Here is a 4,989-nt window from a genome sequence, read left to right on the forward strand (position 1 = left end):
CGGACGATTGCTTGGGCGAGAAGCACTTTGGGCTGAATTCACAGATACTTGTGGTCATCAGATTTATTTGTTTTGTTCCAACATGAACGCCAGAAAATTCAAGTTGTGCGGACCACCTGTCTACGTTCAGTGCGTCTTCAAGTTCAAACGGCCGCCTGATTGTTCAAATTGTCGTCTGCTCTTTCAAACGTTTCTGCTTGTCGTCTGCTCTCTTAGACGACGCCGGTCCGTAGACCAAATGTTGGCCCGGTACTTGCGATAAGAAGTGAGTGCAGGCCTCAAAAGACTTAAATTTGAAGGTTGGTAAGCAGGCTCGATGTAAACAGAAGATACAAGGAGACTTTGGTCATTGTTACCAGTGACCAACACCGACTTGTTGTGCCTAATTCAGTTGGTCCGATTCTGCTTGCGATTTTCAGTATCGTCGTCGACCATGTCAGCTACGGTTCACGCTTTTGCAGCCCGAGCGGCGTCGTGACTGAAAATTCCGAGCGAAATCTCATCGTGCGAATCAGGCTTTAGCGTACAATCTGCGGCGTCCACGCGGAATGAATCGCCACATGTCACATTATTCACGCGAAGTTTTGCGGTGTAACGAGCCTCGGTAATTTCGCTGACGCCACTCAGGATAGTCAGACATCGTCAGGAAGACGTAGAATCAACAATACAGACGCGAAAAAGGGCAGGGGGACTCACACCGACGCCGACAATATCGCATTTCAATGGTTTGTTTATGGGCGACGGCGAGATTCTTGCCCATACCCCCATCGCGCATGCGCGGCGCCGGTGGCGTCCGCTAGGGGCGCTCCGGGCGCTCCGGTTTGTTTGTAAACATGAGTTGGTGTATACGGCTCTGGTTTTCTGCGTTTTCTGATAACTCTGGCGCCCTCTGTCGACGTGACCTGTAAATAAAAAGAAGTAAAATTAAAATGTCCTCCTAGTGAGACATTTTAGGAGCATCTTTTTCAGATCTGACAATCATCCCAAAACCACTATGACAACTTTATTTTAATTGTGCAATACAAGAATGCATGGGAAAAAAATGAAAACAATTTTATTTCCTCCCCAACCCCCCCTGGGATTTCCTTTTTCTCTTTACCTTTTCCCCTTTAAGGCCCGTTCACACTCTTGCGACTGCTTGCGACCTCTTAAACCTGGGTTCCTTAAAACTCCTTAAGGCTGCGGTACCACGGCGGCCATCTTGAACAAAACATTAGTTGAACCACCAGGGCGGCGTTGGCTGTCCGTGTGAGCAAATGCTGCAAGACCTGGGCGCCAATTTCGAAACCCTTTTTCCCGTCGTTTGCGACCTTGAGTTTCCTTCTCCACTCTTACGCCCCTCCTCTCACGTGTTCACCCTCTGGCGCGTCGCGCCCACGTTCATTGTTGGGAGGATAATGTACCGATAATCCCCAACTTGAGGCCCCCTGCCAAAATTGTCCGGCTGCCAAGTGATTTGCGCGAGATGGGGTTTTGAAGCGGTATGAAAAAGTGGGACCGTCAATTTTGAACTATGCTTTTTCCACACTGCATAAGTTGTGTACGGGGCTGGCCAAGGCACGGGCGCGAGGACGTAACTGTATACAATGCTTGGGTTGCAGGAGCACTCGCGCGTAGAAATGGTAGGACGCGCTTTCTGAAATCACTCGCCTACATTCCGCAGCGTTGCAATCCTACGAGTAAAAAAGAGTACATCTTCGGACAGTGCGTGAGTTCATGAGCGTAACAGTATAGTACATCTGAGCGGGCCCTGGATGCCGGCCGTACGAAAGACACACCTCGCGCTTCCTGTCACCACTGCCTATGCTTGCACGCGCTGCCGATTGGCGGTCCTTTCTTTATTTTGTTTCGTCGCTCTTTTGGAAATACTGAAACTAATATTTTCTCAGACCCTGCTCATCGTACCTCTGCACTACAGTTGTGTAAACACATTGCGATGTAATTTGAGATATGGGACGGAGTGTCTTCATTCTTATTTCGTGTGTAATGCCGGCATAATATTCCTTTGCTGCGAGAGGGTAAAAATAATGGTAGGGTCGGGAGCAACAAATATTTCAATGACCGAATTAAGATCAAACATCGGTAAGAACATAAAAAAGAAATCACATGGGGACAAGAAAAAGATTGCTACAAGAGGATGGTGCGCGGGGCACAAACAATATTCGGAGTGACGTTGAGGGAACGCGACAAGCCAGATCTTTCCTGATGGCAGCCGTAAAAGGAAGCGAGGTAAACGTTGATCTTGTGCCTCGATTTGATCGGCTTTGCACGGAAACTCGTCGACTACCGACTATCTTGTCAGTGGTGAACATAGTGAACATGAACTGGATGATTTTTTTTTTTTTTGTTTTTGCTTCTGTAGCTAAATGAGAGTATGGAAATATGAGACGTCCGCTGACGCTTGCGTCGGCTAAAGGAACCTCAATCGCCGATCGCGGCCGATGTCATGGGCGTATACAAATACATCAAGTCGTCTGGGCGGGAGCAGTTGAAGCGCCGCACTTTTTTGGCCGGTCAGTAGAGACTCCGCGAATTCTGACTCGAGGCTACTCTGTGCGGAGGGAGCCGCTACTGAGCGCGACCAATCGGAAACCAAGGATGGCTGAAATTTCCTAATTGCCATGAGATTTGCGAATTCGTTCTTCCCGTCGTAGTAAATTCGTCCGAATCGCTATTCGATTTACTAATCGATTATTTGGATGAAAAGATATATTTCAAGATTCGTACGTGGCCCACCAAATGGCAATAAAATTGGTATAGGATTTCAAACCTATATAGTGTCACCCTAATTTACAAACGTGTTTCACTTGAAATTAGAGTTCACACGCAAGCGAGCTGGTGGAAGCCTATACTAAAAAGGCCAGAAACGGGAGAAAAGAAATAAATAAATAAGAGCGGGATAAGCGCAACACAGTCTCAAATCACAGCTGAAAATGGTTACTTGGTAAGTGTAAATGTCCAGACATTGTATTAGTAAAATGTATATGTATATATATATATATATATATATATATATATATATATATATATATATATATATATATATATATATAAAGTCAAAAATGCGTACTGTCGGAGTTACTAATTCGAAGTTTATTCCGACGTTTCGAGCGGGGACCGTTCTTCATTAGGTGATGAAGAGTGGTCCCCGCTTGAAACGTCGTAGTAAACCTCGAATTAGTAACTCCGACAGTACGCATTTTTGCCTTTGTATATATATATATATATATATATATATATATATATATATAGAGAGAGAGAGAGAGAGAGAGAGAGAGAGATAGGTAGATAGATATTTTTCACTATTTGCTGACGGCCGAAACTAACTATGCAACACAATTTTCGCCAAAGGCTACCGTTATTTACAAAATATGACGAGCGTAGTTATTATATCTGCAATAATTTGATAGCAGAAACGTAATTCGATCAAGCTACTTGATGAGTTGGCGTTCAATGAAGCGGTGTTCAATGAAATGTCCACTATTCGATGAAACGCCCATCAATAAAGCAGAGCTTCATCGGACGAAGATGCCTAGCTGTTGTGATCCGCAATATTTCGCGCAAAAAAGAAAGACAACAGAATAAACAACAAGTAAAACCACAGAGCTGCCCCACCTCATATCACCCTGCAGTTGGAGCTCGACCGACACATTGCGCCGATCAAGCATCACCAACAGCTCAACACCTAAACGCCACGGCGTTCACTATCTTTGTTTGGGTGATTCCACCCACTAGTATAACAACTCACACAATGCGCCGTGATAAAGTGCTTTTTGTCTTTGTGTATGTGTTTTCGTGACATCTAACCTCTGTTTGCGCTCTGACTAAGAATGAAACCATGTATACTAAAACATCGATAGTGGTCTCTATTTTTAGCAACGCTCGCACACGTCTTGTCTTTGACGCAGTGGCATTCTCATCTCCCATACACGGACAATTGGACAAAATAGGTTGGTCGGCCTTCACTCATTAGCTGCGGAACGTTTTGACCGTGACGTATGTATCATTCAAAGAAGCACCGACAGGCGGGTGCCCCTTTGAAAACAAATCATGCTCGCGTAGAGATATTTAGCGGCTATAGAATAGTCCGTGGGTATCTATTTCTAGGCCAACTCGTCGGCGTCAGTCGGTACAGGCGTGATGAAAATGCTGGCAGATGTCGGCTTGACGAGCCCCACACTCTCCCCTTATGGCAGATGGCAAATAAACCAACAACAATATTTGTTGACGGGCAATTGATTGAAGAGGCCAATCGGTAGTAGGATGACTCGACAAAGGGTAATTCATCAAAAATTCCAACTCGTTGACAATTGTCTGTGAGGCCATTCAGTTTCCACATTGCACTCATCTTCTGTGTTAGAACACATACACATGTTAGACATTTTAATATAAGCAAGTTTCGGGCACCGGATATTTTTGTGAAAAGCTGTTTCACCGAATTTCGCATATCCCGGTTCGTCGAATTTTGATATGAAATCATAATATAATTATTATACTTGTCACTTCTTCAATTAGAAATGGTTAGAGATAATTATAAAATAAAAGTAGTCTTTCGCAAAAATTATGTCGATTATAGGCTATGCCAACGTAGCCGAACAGTAAAAAAAATGTTATAAGGGTGTTTTTGTTAGGGTTCAGGAAAGACAAAGGCGATTCTTCAAATGAGCACTGGTCACACAGGCCGACTGGTAACGTAATTAAAATAAAAGCACCGACTTCACAGAACAGGAAAAAACAATTTCATTAGACGTTTCGCCTCCCTTGCGGGAGGCATCTTCAGTAGTTACACAACAATGCCCGTGTAAGCTTCGTGGAGAGGGCCGCGTTTTTTGTTACACACGGATGTGTGTGTCCCTGCGAACAAACAACGATTCCAGGAGTTTTCGGGACCCCCATCTGTCCTCCCTCGCCAAGGTCGTCGCGGCCGGGAAGTCAAAATAATGCCCCATTGTCCACACATAGTGCACCAGTTCAGACTTCAGTCGGGTC

Source organism: Ixodes scapularis, unplaced genomic scaffold (genome assembly GCF_016920785.2).
Source record: "Ixodes scapularis isolate PalLabHiFi unplaced genomic scaffold, ASM1692078v2 PGA_scaffold0__279_contigs__length_252992795, whole genome shotgun sequence".
Taxonomy (NCBI): Eukaryota; Metazoa; Arthropoda; class Arachnida; order Ixodida; family Ixodidae; genus Ixodes; species Ixodes scapularis.